We start from the raw sequence: 18726 nt of genomic DNA on the forward strand, positions 1-18726 counted from the left end.
TTTAAAATATAAATTTAGAGTACACAATTACTTTTTTTTGCATTTAAGGGGCAATTTAGCATGGCAAATCCACCTAACCTGCGGATTGTCGGGGTGCAACCCCCAAGGACAGGGGGAGAATGTGCAAACTCCACATGGACAGTGACCCAGGGCCGGGATTCAAACCCGGATCCGCAGCGCCGCAGCTCCAGTGCTAACCACTGTGCCACTGTACTCCCTTCTAAATACATGTTTAATTTAGTTTTTAAAAACTGGATGGAATATGAAGCGCAATTCTATCATACCCATAAATCTGATCACAGCCCACTTTCATATCATTGCATCATTCAACAAGAAAATAACATCCAGAATTAACAACTGAGAGAATTAATCATTGGAAAAGTGTATATACTAGAGCAGGGTTTTTCAAACTTTTTTGCCTGCGACAAAGTTTTACCAACCGGCCAGCCTTCAGGACCCACGCCGGTCGACCTTCACCAGCCAACCTTCGCAGCCCACCTTTGCGCATTATCTTTAATTCAACAGGTGAGCCTGCTTGGCCTCACGTTCTCACTTTGTCATTCAATTACATTTCTACTATGGACTTCAGCTAATGATTTAAGTTCTGCACACCAGCATTGCTTTGTCCTGCAAGATCCTGGCCGGTTTTGTTGCTTGCTTGAGCTACGAAATGGAGAAATCTCTCCTCCATGTCTTTGCGTCCAAAGCACGGATCACGTAACGTCAGCGTGCCTGCCGGGCGTGTGACCTGCTCTCTGTCGCCATTTCTGGTGGGAAGACTGCCGTTTTTAAAAAGAAATCTAGATCTGGGATAGGGTGCTGACATCAGGAGGAGATGGTAATGGGACAGCGCACTGACGTCAGGAGGTGGCAATCTGCCCAACCGGGCATTGGACTTGTATACTGCCAGATCTGTCCAAGGAGGAATGCATGCGGACGGCATTCTCTTTTCTTCTTAAAAAACAGCATATGGTGTCCCATGAGTTTTTTTTGTGAAAAACTTATAATGGTGCCAAACTGATAACTTATAATGCACTATTATAGTGACATGATTGCAGAGGTTCCAAACATTCACCCAGATTTCACATGCTGGTCCTTAAAATTTCATCGCCCTGCCCCAGTGGGTGCTTCTCCCACGATCGGGAACGCCACGACCGATCACTTCCCGACCCTCCCAACACATGCTCGTGAGTTGAGACCCTGGGCTGGATTTTCCGATTTTGAGGCTATGTCCCCATTCCGGCATGGGAACGGTGGTGTTCACACCTAAAAGAAATGGCGTAAAACGGCCACCGATCCTCCGTTTGGCTGGGGGCTAGCATGCCGGCAGCATACAGCACCTGGCACTAGCTGCCGATACGGCCTGGCTCCCCTCTTTGGCCGGCTCATGAGCCCTGGACCAACTCTCTTTCCTTCCCCCCCCCCCCCCCCCCCGCCAAAACACCACAGCGCCCCAGCCCCTGGCAAAGTCCCTGCCTGCCCACGGATCAGCCCTCCCCAGATTGTGGCGGCTCTGGACTGAGTCCGCAGCCGCCATGCTGAGTTCCCGACGGAGGAGACCATACGTGACCAACACCGTCGGGAACTCAGTCGTGGGCGGAGCATGGGGGGGTGGGCCTCAGGCAACATCCTGATGCCGTCGATATGCCCCTTTGGAGGGGGCGGAGCATCGCAAAAACAGTGCCACCCCCGATTTGGTCGGGAACTTTGATTCTCCGGCCAATCGGCGAAATTGATTTCGGCGTCAGCGACCGGAGAATCCAGCCCTCCGAGTTTGAAATCCCCTGTACTCGAGCAGCTGTCTCTAACTAAAATGTGCTTATTAGTGCCATAAATATGGATTATTTAAAAACGTATTTTAAAATATTACATATTATTAAACGTTCATGGAATGTTTTAATGTTCTATGTTGCTATGCATATATGCCAACCCAGTAAAAAAAATTATTTTAAATAAATCATTAAAGCTGCTGGATAGAACACAGCACCATCTACTGGCTAATTTAAATCTTTTCTGTTCGACGGAAGTTAACAGATCTTCAAGCAGTGTTTTGGTAACGCAAGGGAATAAGTTTCAGAGTCCAGTTAATTTTTAGTTCCTGCATAGGATTTGTAAAACACAACAGATGTTCACAAATACTGAAAATTTTGATATTTTGATAAGCTGAATTTTATTCAACAGTCCAAAATGTTAGGAAAGATAACTTACCTTGTCAAGAGCAAAGGTTAGGAACTCCAAATCCCAACAGACTTCGTAGTTTCCACAAATATGTGGAAGAGGAGTGCAAACCTGGCTCAAGGTGCAGATCACCACTCCAGACCTGTGTCCCAGGCAGGATCAGGAAAAGGTCCCAAAAGGGGAGAGAGGACAGTGAGAGGTCCCAAAAGAGACACTGGCAGATTTTGCATTTCCCATTCATCTTTCTTAACTCATTTTTCTCCCTATTAACTCAATTTTACTTTGCATAATATGCAGTGCATTAAGCAAAGTGAATGCATCTTACCCTATAAGCAGAATCATTGAGAGTTGATAGGGAGCAAAATGAGTTAAGAAAGATGTGAATGGGAAATATAAAATCTAGCTCATGGCTTGACAGAGTGTTTAGTGCTATAATGAACTGCAAAAGGAACAAAGATTTTTGAGACCACTGGCAGCAATGAATAGGTAGCACAAGTTGAACTACATCATTCTATGATAGTGGTGGGGAACTTGTGGCCCAAGGGCCATATGCGGCATATCAGGGTTCGTAGTGCTGCCCACGAGACATTTTGTTGACCATTGCCCATGTGTAGGGTTGCCACACTCTGTTGATTTTCCTACCGGTATGGCTGAAGTAATACACAGGTAAAGCAAGGGCATGTGAAGTGCATGCCGACTGCCCACAGCATTGACTGAGAGTCATGTGTTCCCGGTGCCCAAAGAATAAATATTTATTTTGGGGTTACCATATGAAGTTGATAGTTCCATTAATACAAAAATGATTTAGCATTTTCTATAACTGGTTATGAAATATTTGGCGTGTATTCAATCTTATTCAGGATGTCATGGTTAACGAACAAGCCTGATTTCAACCTTGTGGCCCAATGAGATGAAGGAGGGCCTCTCATAAGGCCCACTCATGAACCTAGGTTGCCCATCACTGTTCTAGGATGTGATAGTCAACTATCAACTACATAAATTAAAGGTTCTAAATGTAGAGACTTCTGGTTATAGATATCAGAGGAAATTATACTTATAGACAATACATACATCAATGTGAAAATTATTGAACAAATGGATAAAGATCAACATACGATTTAACAAAGTAGCGTCTGTGTATCTTTGGGGTCTTCCTCATGCCCAAAAAGGAGTGGACATTAAATTATGTTAAAGAAGCTATGCGACATAAAATTATGTTTGGGTTACCTCTCGTATTAAGGACCGCAGCCGCTAACCTGGACGATTACGCAATCACCATTACAGACTTCATCAATATGTCAAGGACTGTATACCAAAGAAGATAATACAGTGTTCACTCTCTGCTGAAGTCATGGACGTAGGCGTTCAAGCCTGACAACCCTGGCCGATACAATAAATCCAAGGACGACCTATGTAGAGCCATCAGGGACACCAAAAGACAATACCGGACGAAACTAGAGTCCCAGGCCAACGACACAAATTCACAATGTCTATGGCAGGGCTTACAAGTGATAACTGGCTACAAAGCAAGGCCAGGTAGAATCTCTCTACTGGAGCATCCCTTCCCAATGAACTGAATGAGTTCTATGCCCGCTTTGAACAGTCAGCCAATACATCAGTGCCACCAGCCATGGACACACCTACCCACTATTACAGACTCAAGGAGGTAGGAGCTGCCTTCTTGAAAATGAATGCGCGGAAAGCGATGGGCCCCAACGGAGTCCCTGGGTGAGCACTCAGAGCCTGCGCAGATCAGCTGGCGAGTGTATATGCGGGCATCTTCAACACCTCACTTCTCCACTCCGAGGTCCCCACTTCCTTCACGAAGACCACCATAATACCAGTACCAAAGAAGAAGGTAGCGTGCTCAACAACTACCGACCGGTACCCTGACATCTGTTATCATGAAATGTTTTGAGTGGCTAGTCATGAAATAGATCAACATCAGCCTCCCAGGCGGTCTCGATCCATTGCAGTTCACCTATCACAGCAACCGGTCCACAGCAGATGATATCACCCTGGCCCTACAATCAACACTCGAACACCTACGTCAGACTGCTATTCATCGACTACAGCTCGGCCTTCAATACCATTTTATACCAACAAAACTAATAACCAAACTCTACAAACTTGGATTGGACTTCCTCACCAACAGACCGCAGATGTCAGGATAGGTAACAGTACCTCCTCCACAATAGTCCTCAACACCGGGGCCCCACAAGGTTGTGTGCTCAGTCTTCGACTCTACTCCCTATACACACCCAACTGTGTGGTAAAATGTGACTCCAATTCCATCTATAAAGTTTGAGAATCCATGCGACTATGGTGTCGTATCTCAAACAATGACTACAGAAGGGAGATAGATCACTTGGTTGCATGGTGTACCAAAAACAACTTCTCTCTCAATGTCAGCAAAGCCAAGGAACAGATCATCGACTTCAGGAAGTGTAGTATAGCACACGCCCCTGTCTACATCAATGGCTCCGAAGTGGAAATGGTCGATTGCTTTATGTTCCTGGCAGTCACCACCACCAACAGATTGTCCCGGTCCACTCACGTTGATGCAACAGTCAACAACGTCTCTACTTCCTACGGGAGCTAAAGAAATTCGGCATGTCTGTATCGACTCTCACAAACGTCTACAGATGTGCCATAGGGAGCATCCTATCCGGCTGCATCACAGCTTGGTATGGCAACTGCTCAACCTACGATTGCAAGAAACTGTAATGTGGTGAACTCAGGCCATCGCATTATACAAGCTTGCCACCCTCCCATTGATTCTGTCTACACCTCAGGAAGGCAGACCGCATTGTCAGAGACTGTTCGCACCCAGGCTTTGCCCTCTTCCAGACTCTTCCATTAGGCAGAAGATACAGAAGTCTGAAGACCCGTACATCCAGACTTGAACAGCTTCATCCCCACAGTTACCAGACTCCTCGGCAATTCTCCCTCGGGCTGATCGGTTCCCTGTAAGACACTATTCATGACACTCTATGCTGATCTTGCTTATGTCATATTTGCTCTGTTATTTTTTCCTTGTTCAATACTGCAAATAATTTCTTATTTGTCGATGTACTCTGTACTTTTTTGCATTCACTGTAACGATCTACTATTATTTTTTGTCTACTGTGTTCCTTGGCCGCAGGAAAATACTTTTCACTTTACTGCGATACATGTGACAATAAATAAAATTTAAACATTTTTAAATGCCGCGCCTCTGCCAACAATGCTCTAATAATCAATCACTAGATGGTGCCCTACAGCTGCATACTATGGCTCATTCTCAGATTTCTTTCCCTTTCTACACAAAAATAGTTATTCTTAATTTATTTTATGTGGTTTAAGATATTTTCACATTGCTGTGTTACTGCCTTGTTTAACAGTCCCCTACAGCAACTACATCAACAGCACAAACCTCTGCACACTAGTTCTAAATTCAAAATCCAACTTAAAGATGATTGACGTGAGGAATTGAAAGGTCACACTGGTGGATTAGACAGCAAATCCAGGATTCAGATTAAAAGCACATTGTTGGAAAATAAAAGAGAAGTGTATTGATATGCACCTGCTTGCAGCCCAGGAATGTGTCAAGATGAATTTCGCAAGACTTGGATCAATAATCTGAACTATCAAAAATATAATTTCATTTTTTTTTTTTTTAAATTTCAGCTTCTAAGATATCTGGGATGGAGTCCCTCATAATGATAAGTCTCTCTTAAAAATCCGTAAAACTACAAAAATACTATAACTAAAAACAAATACAACTGGGTCATGAGCAAAAGAGAATATTAAAGTTCATCCTTGTAACATGGGTTCGTAATTGATTAGGCAAGTCAAGACAAGCGCCGTTCCACAGGGATTTGTCAACTTCAGTTTTTCAACAAGACATATCAAATAACTGCAATGAAGGAACATTTGAGTTGTATAAATTTATTTGCTGGGGGTCACTAAATTAGGAGGCAGATCCTGTTGTGCAGATGGGAGAACTAATTGTCAAAGTGACAAAGATTAATTGAGTCAACAAACCTTACCCTGACAAGCATAGTTCAATGTGGGTAAGCATGCGGTTATCCAAGTTGGATTAAAGAAAGACAAATCAGAATATTAATCTGATGGCGAGGGACTAGAAAAGTACAGATATTTGGCTATGATACACAAATCATTAAAAGCTAGTTCAAAAATAAATGAGGGTTACTGAAACCTCAGCCCTCATCTCAAGGAATTTGGAATTCAAAGAAAAAATTATGGTTTGCGGCCTGTCTGTTTCACACACAACTTGAGGACTACATACTGGCATTAAAAGGACATGATGCAGATTAAGATGAATGATAAAAGGGTTTAAAGTGTTAAATTAGGAAGTGAAGTTGCATAACCTTGTCTTGTATTTCCTTAAGTGTAGAAGGTTTAGAGGGGTGATCTAACTAAGATGATTAAAATGAAAGGATTTCATAGAAGTCGATTCAGAGAAGCTAGTTCCCATGTTGGGCTAACCCAGAACAGCTAAGGACTACACGATCAGATCAATAAATTCCATCCCACCATCAGACTCACCATGGACTATTCTCCAAATTCTGTTGCATTCTTGGACACATTCATCTCCATCAACGACGGTCACCTTAGCACTTTGCTTTACCGCAAGCCCACAGACAATCTCACGATGCTCCACTTCTCCTGTTTTCACCCGGAATACATTAAAGAAGCCATCCCCTATGGACAGGCCCTCCATATACACAGGATCAGCTCAGACGAGGAGGAGCATAACAGATACCTACAGGTGTTGAAAGATGCTCTCGTACGAACGGGATATGGCGCTCGACTCATCGATCGACAGTTCCAACGCGCCACAGCAAAACACCGCACCGACCTCCTCAGAAGACAAACACGGGACACCACTGACAGAGTACCCTTCGTCGTCCAGTACATTCCTGGGGCGGAGAAACTATGACATCTTCTTCGCAGCCTTCAACACATCATCAATGAAGATGAACATCTTGCCAAGGTCATCCCCACACCCCCACTACTGGCCTTCAAACAACCGCGCAACCTCAAACAAACCATTGTTTGCAGCAAATTACCCAGCCTTCAGAACAGCGACCACGACACCACACAACCCTGCCAGGGCAATCTCTGCAAGACATGCCAGATCATCGACTTGGACACCACCATTACACGTGGTAACACCACCCACCAGGCACGCGGCACATACTCGTGCGACTCGACCAATGTAGTCTACCTCTCACGCTGCAGGAAAGGATGTCCCTAAGCGTGGTACATTGGCGAGACCATGCAGACACTGCGACAACGAATGAACGGGCATCGTGCGACAATCACCAGGCAGGAATGTTCCCTTCCAGTCGGGGAACACTTCAGCAGTCAAGGGCATTCAGCCTCTGATCTCCGGGTAAGCGTTCTCCAAGGCGGTCTTCAGGACACACGACAACGCAGAATTGCCGAGCAAAAACTTATAGCTAAGTTCCGCACGCATGAGTGCGGCCTCAACAGGGATCTTGGATTCATGCCGCATTACATCCACCCCCCACCATCTGGCCTGGACTTGCAAAATCCTACCAACTGTTCTGGCTTGAGACAATTCACACCTCTTTAACCTGTGATTATCCCTCTCCCTGGATCTGTAATGATTTGATTACCCGCAAATGCTCGCATTCCAAGCATTGTCCAGCATCTCTGACTTTGTCTATATAAATGTTTCTGGAACATACCTCTCCATTCACCTGAGGAAGGAGCTGCGCTCCGAAAGCTCGTGTTTGAAACAAACCTGTTGGACTTTAACCTGGTGTTGTAAGACTTCTTACTGTGCTCACCCCAGTCTAACGCCGGCATCTCCACATCATAACCCAGAACAGGGCAGCACATTTAAGATTAGAGTTAAGAACATAAATGCATAAGAAATAGAGGCAGAAGCAGACCGTACAGCCCTGTACAGAAACTGTTGTGTCATTCATCTTCTGCCTCAACTTCGCTTTCCCAACTAGTCCCGATAAGACAGCAAAAACGTATCCACCTCACACATAAATATACTCAATGATGGATCAAAGATAGATCATCCACAACTCTGTAGTAAAAAAATTGCAAAACGACACAGCATAGAGCACAAGTATAATTTACTCACCATCTCATCAGAGAGCGCTCATATCCCGGAAACCAATCTAGTGAACCTTAGCTGCACCTCCTTCAGTGCAAGTATATCCTTCCTTAAATATGGAGACCAAAACCGTGCAAAGTAGTGTTTGGACTCACCAAAGCCAACTGTAGCAAGACGTCCTTATTCTTGTACTCTAATCTCCTTGCAGCAAAGGCAAACATACCATTTGCGTTCCTAACTGCTTGCAGGAGCTGCATGATAACTTTCAGTGTTCCATTTAGTCTTGCCAAATGTCAACAGTTATAGATTTCGTACCTTTAAAAAGTATTATTTATTTTAAAATATTTTAATTGGAATTTTTGATTTGACACATAAACAGTACCCCCCCCCCCCCCCCCCCCCCCCCCCCCATGGTGCTGAAGAACAGGACACAGAACCCCATGAGCTTAGGCCACGACCAGAACATGTGCACACGATTAGCCGGGCCCTTTAAAGGCGTGAAATCTGTAACTGTTGACATTTGGCAAGACTAAATAGAACACTGAAAGTTAGCATGCAGCTCCTGCAAGCAGTTAGGAAAGCAAATGGTATGTTGGCCTTTGCTGCAAGGAGATTAGAGTACAAGAATAAGGAAGTCTTGCGGGCCTCTCCCACAAGACTCTCACTTTACAGGCAGCATGGTAGCACAGCTGCTTCACAGCTCCAGGGTCCCAGGTTTGATTCTCGGCTTGGGTCACTGTCTGCACGTTCTCCCCGCGTCAGCGTGGATTTCCTCCAGGCACTCCGGTTTTCTCCCACAGTTCAATGATGTGCAGGATCGGTGGATTGGCCATGCTAAATTTCCCTTAGTGTCCAAAAAAAGGTTAGGTTGGGTTACCGGGTTACGGGCATGGGGTGTAGGTGTGGGTTTAGCTAGGGAGCCCTTTCCAAGGGCCGGTGCGGACTCGATGGGCTGAATGGCCTCCTTCTGCACTGTAAATTCTATGAACTCTATGAACTATAAAGTTAACAATAGGGATCAACGGCAGCTAAATAATGTTAAAATATAAACCCACCCATAATCAAATTGAATGATGAAACACGTGAGAGACACAATGGCCTACTCTAATTACAAAATCGAATTCCAATACATTTTAATACAATTGTAAAGCTTTTGAATTGATGGGAATGATACAACATTCTAGTAAGCAGTTTCCATCAAATAATGGAAGAAAATGTTTTCAAGGTTCCCCAACCTACTCACCCGCCTCCCCACCATGTTCTGGTCAGACCATTTGCACAGCTGTGTCTGTTCTCAGCAGAAAGGCAGTTGATTTCATTTTTTTCTGCAACAAGGCCCAAAACCTCCTGGTTGCCCAGCATCGCATTTAGGGGGCACCCAATGATGCGCTGGGGAATCACTCTGGGAAGTTCTCACTTAAGAGTGTACCTGATAATTGCCCATACACGCCAATTAATTGCGCTGGGTTGGTGCAATTCCTGCAACACACACAACTTCCTACAATTTGTATCGGATTCACAAAGAAATACGGCAATTACAATAAAGATAATCCACTTTGTTAAAATCGCTACACAATGAATAACAATCTCACTATGCTGCAGTTAATAATTTGAAAGAATTCTGATCTAGCGATAGGTCTATTAAAAACAAATGTGTCTGGTTTATGTATTTTTATAAAATTCAGCAAACTTCCTCTCAATCTCATCACCAGCATTCACAACAAACTTATGCTTACAATTGAATCACCAAAATATATATTTCCAAACTGCAACCGATCCTTTCCCTGCAAGTAAAGTTTTAGGAGAAGAAAAGCAAAACATACCAGTTACTGCCTATTTTACCATGTATTTTCTAGTTTGTGCCAACCCTAATCCATATATTGAAGTATCATCCTCTTGAAAACAACTTCCCGTCACGTAGCATAGACAAAGCACATTACCAACTCTGTGCTCTGGCTGCGTTGTACCGTAGTTGTCAGTTACCAGATATTTCTGTTGTACTCCATCCAGTCTGCATAATTCTGATGTGTTTGCTAACAAACTCCCCCAAAAAACCTTGCATTTGAAAAAAATTACAAATTAAAGTTCCACTTCAAAACTAGGGAAAATTGTTTTGCAGCCAGTTACTTGCTTCAGGCCAGAAACATGGTGTGTCTCTCAACGTTTCTTTTCCAGACTCAAGCTTCCTCTTTTATAGCTTTTTCCCTTCTATTCTCCAAATGTGAAAGGCAGCATTGAAATTGGCTGTCTGCTCAACAGGAGCAAGGCATGTGCATTTCCTGCCGAAAATGACCTCACAGCCTCAGTTGGTTAAAAAAAACCTGGTCAAATTGCTCCGAAGTCGACAATTCTGCCTACACACCAGTTTAAGCCTTCAACTGCTATCTGGCAGCTGCAGCTTATCAATATACTGTGGAAGACAAATGTGCTGTGACTATGATTTAAATTTTCCAAGCAAAATACCACACTCCGCTCCAGCCCTTTTTTCCAAGTATACTTAGATTATGGCAAAAAAAGTTAGGTGTGTGACTTTTTCCAGCCAAAACATTCAACCTCAAAAAAGCTCCAAGGCAGTGTTCTATACGCCCAAGTCACCAGTACTTTTTTCCCTTTGTAGATCCCCTGCTGTTTCAAAAAATGGTAAAGGCAATTAATACAAACAGTAAGGTTCAACCTCTGCAGATTATAAAGCAGGCAGGCCAGAGCAGAGAAATAAAATAGCAGAAGTAAAATTAAATTCGATGCACCACAGACCATGGTCTGGTGAACCAACAGAGATCCAGTTGCTTGAATAAACACACACACACTTTAACCTCAAGACAAGTGGAAGAAGAAGTGAAATATAATTAATTGGTCAATTTTATTTTGAAAATAAAATCTATCCGTTAATGTGGAAAAGTTTATGCAGCATGTACTGGTGTATGGACTATGACACTGCTACAATTTTGAATGATTACACTGAAAATTAACTAAATAGTTAATTTATATGCAATATCTCATGGCAAAACTCATCAATACGAGTTTGAAGCAATTTCTACTGGTACAATTCTCTATAATCTTTAAGTCACACCATCCCCATTTGTTAATAACCAAAACAAAATTAAACAATAGCTTCTAGTTTATATTCCCAGTGTTGTTGATGGCTATGTTATATTTAATTTAAAATCTAGTAATTGCAATAAAATTAATTGCTCAAGTACTGCAGCCCAGCCTGTGGAAATATTGCATGGTCAGTCTCAAACTGCTCCTTTACCTAAAAATGTAAATCAACATTTCCCAAAATAAATTAGTTTTCATGTCATCACATACTTGGGGGTTACACTTTCCACTCATTTACTAAAATAGCCCAAATGTATTGTCTAGCCAACAAGTACTAGCTGGTGCCAACTAGAATAATTTCTGAATAATTTTCTGAATTTGTTTAGCACTAAAGGAGGCAATCACAGTTTGTAAAAACTTCTGGTGTGATTACAGTACTGTTGATAACTTCTGCAGTTGATACCTCCAATGTCACATTCCTGAGTAAGGCATACTGTATTATCTCCGCATGGGAACAATTTACAATAAATGCTTTTCATGCCTGTGCAGAACAAAACATTTGTACAAAGATGGTTCCTTCCTCACCCAAACAGCATGAACAATACTGAGAAGGAATGCTCAAATTGCACCACAGCCAGTTAAGAATTTGAATTCACTTCTATGCTGATTTTGCTATAAAAGCTACTGACATAGAGAGTAGGGGAACTACAAGGGCAGAGGAACTCGGTATATATGTGTGTGTGTGTGCGCGTGTGTGTGGGGGGGGGGGGGTAGAATGCTGGTGACAACAGCTCACATATAGGCACGGCCAGAAGAAAGAAAACAACGGTGGCAATGTAGGATGGCTGTATATAAAAGTTGGGAGGACGTCAGCCTTGTACAAGAGGATCTTGGTGTCAGCACTAATGTCGCGGTCGTCAAAGTCTCTCATTCTGAGGCGTACGAGGAAGGCACTTGTGGATTTGATACAATGACAGCCTTAGATGAGAGTTGGCTCCCCAGTTAGGGGACATGATTTTGTGGGGGGAGGCTAAAGGAACCGGCTGATGTGTGCTCCTGATGTGCACATTGCCCTCTCCTCCTTTAATCCCGATGTGGAGATGCCAGCGTTGGACTGGGGTGAGCACAGTAAGAAGTCTTACAACACCTGCGGACGGAGCAGTGCTCCGAAAGCTAGTGTTTGAAACAAACATGTTGGACTTTAACCTGGTGTAAGACTTCTTACTTTAATCCTGATGCAAGTGAGATTGCGAGGACCAAGCAGGCTCCCCATTCACATTAAATGTAAGCAAACATGGCATGTATCACAAAGGTCAGCCAGCATGGGTCGCAAAGGCCAGTCGGTTGGTGTAAGTGGGTCCCGGGAAATAAAGTTTGAAAAACCACTGCCCTACATCATTCGAAGGCTTTTTGTCGTCAGTCAAGAATGCCGTTTTATTATGGGGAATCCAAGTGATTATTCCTCCTGGCTTGCTTAATAAAGTCCTTGACCAACTGCATGAGGGGCATCCTGATGTGGCGAGGATGAAGAAACTGGCATGCAGTTATTTTTGAGGCCAGGATTAGATACTCAAATTGATGAGAAAGTGGGGAAATTATCCTGTGCAAAACTAAGAAACACTCCACCACTGCAAACATTACATCTGTGGGAATGGCTGGCACAGCGTGGCAGAAATTACATATACACTATGCTGGTCCAGAGTAGGGTGACATGTTCCTAGTGATTGTGGATGCACATGCTAGGTGGCCAGATGTATCATTCATGAAACCCATGACGACGGAAAAAAAACTATTGAGGCGCTAGAGTTTTCGTACACCAGAGCAGGTGTACTGACAAAGGTACTTTGTACTTAGCTATGAGGAGAGGTTGAATAAACCTGGTTGGTTTCACTGGACCGAAGGAGGTTGAGAGGCGACCTGATAGAGGGGCATAGACAGAGTGGATAGTCAGAGACTTTTCCCAGGGGTCAATTACTGGGGGGGCATAGGTTTAAGGTGCGAGGGGCAAGGTTTAGAGGAGATGGACGAGGTAAGATTTTTTTACACAGAGGGTAGTGGGTGCCTGGAACTCGCTGCAGGAGGAGGTGGTGGAAGCAGGGACGATAGTGACGTTTAAGGGGCATCTTGACAAATACACGAATAGGATGGGAATAGAGGGATACAGACCCCAGAAGTGTAGAATATTTTAGTTTGGACGGGCAGCATGTTCAACGCAGGCTTGGAGGGCCGAAGGGTCTGTTCCTGTGCTGTACTTTTCTTTGTTCTTTGTTGTACTCCGTTTACTTCAAAGGAGTTCGGAAACTACCTGAAGGGAAACGGTATACAGTATATAAAGTCAGCTTCTTTTGCTCCCACAACAAATGGGTAGGCCGAACGTTTTGTTCAATCACTGAAACATTCCATCAAGGCATCGAAGGACCAAGATACTTGGCCAGGAGAGGGAACAAATTCTTAATGTCTTACTGGAACATCACACATGTAACAATACAGAGTGCACCAGCAATGCTGCTGTTCCAAAGGAAACTCAGAACACAAGTTTGATATTTTGATTCCATCTGATACTTCAGAGATTGTCAAATGACAACAATAATCACAGATTTCTAGGAGGGAACAAAACTCTAAAACGCGGGTACTCACCTAGCCAGAAGTTACACCACGAATGAGAAATGGGTACCTGCAGTTTTCCAAGCAAAGGCAGGTTCAATTTCATGCATGGTTCAAACGGATGATGAAAGAGTTTGGCTATGTCATGCTGATCAGCTACGAGCCTCACTAAGTGAAATGACAGTGACGTCTCAATTTTCTCATGGAAAATTTAGACAGTGATACTTCGGAACAGAGGCCAAACACAAGGGACAACTTCAGGTTCTGTTTTGGAGGACTTCCCACTACTTGCAAGAGATGGACACTGGAGTAATTTCCCAGGAAGTACCACCTACTGAAATAAAAGATGACAGTTCCAAGGTCTCGAGTAGCCAGGTTCCAGAACGTCAAATACATCCACCCGAGAGACTTACTTATTAAGGTGTATATATACATGTATATATGTACAGAGATAATGCATAAGTGGGTCTGTTGTAAAATTGTTAAGCAGTTGTTGTACTAAAGTAAAGGGGAGGAGTGTTATGCATCAGATAACACCTCCCTGCTGGTGAAGTATCACGTGATCTGTAGTGACGTCAGCAGTGTGTGTTTGCCTGGCTTTAGTTTTCCATCTTTGATTGTATGAGCAACATCCTAAATAAAACCTCTCATCGTTTTTGTAAGGTAAACTCAAGAGATATAACAGTAATTTTTTACCATGGGGAGTCAAAACCCCTATTCCGTCTTTATATATTCACTGTATCAAATATCAATGCCTCAACATATCCTTAACTAAAAAACAAAGATCACTGGCTGTTCATTTTGAATTTTAATAAAGGTTAACGAGAACAATGTAAAATGTAATTCCAATTTAATTTTGAAGAAAATTATATCCCGAGTAGATTGCTTTCAATGCAGTTCTGGATAGGGTAGGGGTTGAGCGGTGGCAAACAAAAGAACGGAATATGGTCAGTATGCTTGTACACATCTGTGAGCCCGCATCTAGAGATCATGTCACCAAGGCATGCAAGGAAAAGGAAGTGCAAAGCTCAGCCTTGAAGAATTCCAGAAACAATGCATGACCTATCAACGCAAGATGACCACTGACACCGGTGTGCGTGCTGAACAAATTAAAATTGGCACATGGAATTTCAGATAAGGTAAAACTTAATCTATATAGTTAGTATTGTCACTGAATGTTTTTTAAAATGGTGCAGATTTTGTATGTTCCTAATTTGGGCATATTGAATCATCCAGGTACAGGGCATCTGGAAAATAATACGAGGAGGATCATATACTCATATGGGAATCAGCGAGTTTCCCAACCCATTTTTAATCTTTACGGCTGTATTCAGGTGTTTCAGTAGCTTCAGAAGCAGGACATGAAAACCTACTCATTTTAAACTGAGTCTTTACATGCATGCTTGCTTGTTTGTAATGGGCACGTGCTATAGAAAAATATGAAACTAAAGGAATTTCCCTGGGCGAAAATGGGTATTGTATTTTCAGCCAAATAAAATAACACTTTCTGCTTGCAAAAATCTAAAAAACAAGAAACTAAGAGGATAAGCAGCACACGGGTTTGGAGGAATAGAGTTCTGATCATCATCTCTAACATGACGTCACAGAATAAAGCTATAGAACTGTGCATACGTCATGTTGGCAGGGCAGCATGGTAGCACAGGGCAGCACGGTAGCACAGTGGTTAGCACTGTTGCTTCACAGCACCAGGGTCCCAAGTTCGATTCCCAGCTTGGGTCACGTGCGGAGTCTGCACATTTTGCCCGTGTCTGCGTGGATTTCCTCCAGGTGTTCCAGTTTCCTCCCACAAGTCCCAAGTCACCTAACAAGTGTCAGGTAATTTGGACATTCCGAATTCGCCTGTATACCCGAACAGGCGGCGGAATGTGGCAACTAGGAGATTTTGACAGTAACTTCATGGCAGTGTTAATGTAAGCCTACTAGTGACAATACAGATTATTTATTTAAATCTCAAAGAGGCGCCAGAATGGGAGAAAGGCAAGACAATGTGAAGATGCCCAAGAGGGAGAGAGAGGAGAGACTTGACAAAGATGGGGAGAGCGGTGAGACTTCAGAGAGATGGAGAGCGTGGCGAGACTGAAACAGAGAGAGACAGACACAGAGTGAGAAGGAGAATGAACTGCACACCTACATAAAGAGGCGTAAATGGGAGAGCCCTGAAAGAGAGCCCGGAGCTTGCAGATTAAATTTAACAGTGGCTTCAAAGGAGTCCCGCAAGTTGACTGCTTTGTTCGTAAGTACAGGCCTTTCCGGATCTGCACCGGATGCGATTGGCGAGTGACAGGTGAGTAAACACTTTATATAAAGTTTAAGTTACGTCAATGCAGTTCGGCCATGTAAAATATGCATCCTGCGGAACATGGGACATTGTGCAAATACAACATTCCTCGGATGACAACATCTTCGAGTGGCACGGTCGCAGTAGTTAGCATTGTTGCCTCAGTGCCAGGGGTCCGGGTTTGATTCTGACCTCGGGTGAATTGTGTGTGTCGAGTTTGCACATTCTTCCAGTGCCTGCACGGGTTTCTTCCAGGTGCTCCTGTTTCTTCCCATAGTTCAAAGATGTGCAGGTTGAAGGATTAGTCATGCTAAATTGCCCCTTAGGATGAGGGGTTGCAGGAATAGGGCAGGGGATTGGGTCTACGTAGAGTGATCTTTTGAAAGGTTGGTGCAGACTCGATGGGTCGAATGGCCTCCTTCTGAACTGTAGGGATTCTAAGATTTGCAGAAAGTGTTAACAGCTGCAGAAACTGGAGATCCGGGTTGCGGAACTTGAGCAGAAGTTGGGAGTCACTGTGGTGAGTCCACAACACTGAGGATTACATGGATAACATATTTAGAGAGATAGTCAGTACAGTAGTACTGTGTACTAACTGGTACACAGTTGGAGAGGCATGACTACCCAAGAGAAAAAAAAACAGGTACTGCAGGAATCCCCAGAGGCTATCTCACTCTCTAAAAGCTTTTCCATCCTCTTAGGGATATTGCTAGTGCTGTGAGGAGGCTTTAAACTGTGTTGGCATCTAACCAGAGGGGAAATTCGGAAAAGAGAAAAGGAAAACTGGCAGCAGGAAGTAGGGAAGTATTGACTGCTACGGCAGGTATATCGGAGAGTAGCATCATGATATAATTGGGATGATTTCTGTGCTAGAATAAGTAAGTGCAACAGTAAGTAATTAGATGAGGTCAGAATAAGGGGGAAAAGTAAAAAAGCGTAAATCAAGATTAATACGCATGTAAGTGAATGCACAGTGTGGGTAACAAGATTGGTGAACTACAGGCACATGTTGACAAATGAAACTCTAATATTATTGCTATAATGGAGACCAGGCTCAAAGAAGGTCAGGACTAGGTGTTAAATATTTATGGATACAAGGTGTTTAGGGGAGCCATAAAAGGAACAAAAAGTGTGTGGGTGGGAAGGGCAGGGTGGATATTCCACTACTGGAGAGGGTGGTCCCGAGGAGTCAAGCACGAATCTCTCTGACGAGAACTAAGGAATGAAAAAGATGCAATAGCATTGATCAGTGTAGTATATAGACTACTAACTAATGGAAGGGATGTTGAAAAACAAATTTGCAAAGAAATTACAGAGCGGGGCAAGAATTATGGAGTAATTATAATGGGGAACTTCAATTATCCAAATATAGGCTGGGAAAGGAATAGTGTAAAAGGGACAAGAGGGGCGAAAGCTCCTGGGGCTCGTTCAAGATATGTTTCTGCAGCAGTATGTTTCCTGTCCAACTGGTTCTGGAGAATAAGTTGGCCCAAGTGGTTCAAATAACAGTGGAAGAGCATTTCGAGGACCCACTTAAGTCTTCACTTCCCCCTATCCCTGTAACCCAATAACCCTCCTAACCTTTTTGGTCACGAAGGGCAATTTGTCATGGCCATTCCACCTAACCTGCACATCTTTGGACAAAGAAGGTCCAGTTGACCCAATCGCTCCTCAGATGACAATCCTGCCATCCCAGGAATCAGTCTGGGGACTATTCACTGCACTCTCTCTACAGGAAGTATATCCTTTCTTAGTAAAGGAGACCAAAATTACACACAATACTCACAGGCTGGTTTCACCAAGATCCTGTACAGCTGCAGTTAGACATCTTGGCTCCTGTACCCAAAGTCCTCTTGCAGTGAAGGCCAGTATATCTTGCAGAACTGATTCTTCATTTCTTTCTTGAAAGATGTGGCTCTAACTTTTAGACAATGGCCCCTAGACTTGCACTCCGCAACCAGAAGAAATAGTTTCTCTATCTACTTTATTGGTTTCCCATAATATGCTGAAAAACTTGAATCAAGTCACTCCTTAACCATCTAAATTCCAGAAAGTGGGCGGGATTCTCCGTTGCCCGTCGTAACGCGGGTTTCCGGCGAGAAAAATCGGTGTTAATGACTCCGGCGTCGGGGCCTTCTTTAAGGCCGCTATTCTCCGTTCCCGGAGGGGTCTAAGCAGCTGACTGACCCGCGATACGCCGTCAGTTCACCAGCCTGCGGGAAGGTGTGAGCACCTGGCGTTTTTTTGGAGGATAAGGAGGAGAGAGACAGACAACGGCATTGGGGGGGGGTGTTGGGTGTGTGTTCCGTCCGGCATTGGGGGGGGGGGGGGGGGGTGTGTGTTCCGGCATTTGGGGGGGGGGTGTGTGTGTTCCGCACCGGCATTTGGGGGGGGTGGTGTGTCCGGCATTTGGGGGGGGGGGGGGTGTTCTCCGGCATTGGTGGGGGGGGGTGGGTGTGTGTTCCGGCAGTTTCCGGGGGTGCTGGGCAGTGGGGGGGTGTGT

The 18726-nt window shown here is 43.9% G+C and overlaps 1 protein-coding gene across 13 annotated transcripts in view; it reads right to left on the reverse strand.

Annotated features, from left to right (window-relative positions):
* The window catches only part of LOC119965324 (rap guanine nucleotide exchange factor 6-like), a 498093-nt gene that overhangs the window by 336803 nt on the left and 142564 nt on the right, over nt 1-18726 (reverse strand). Inside the window, exon 1 of one of the 13 annotated variants that reach the window (XM_038795926.1) lies at nt 10105-10247. The exons of the other annotated variants lie outside the window; for them this stretch is intronic. The gene's annotated coding sequence lies outside the window, so the exon portion shown is untranslated. Of the gene's footprint in view, nt 1-10104; nt 10248-18726 lie in introns of those variants that run through there. 13 annotated transcript variants of the gene reach the window in all.

Source organism: Scyliorhinus canicula, chromosome 4, assembly GCF_902713615.1.
Source record: "Scyliorhinus canicula chromosome 4, sScyCan1.1, whole genome shotgun sequence".
Taxonomy (NCBI): domain Eukaryota; kingdom Metazoa; phylum Chordata; class Chondrichthyes; order Carcharhiniformes; family Scyliorhinidae; genus Scyliorhinus; species Scyliorhinus canicula.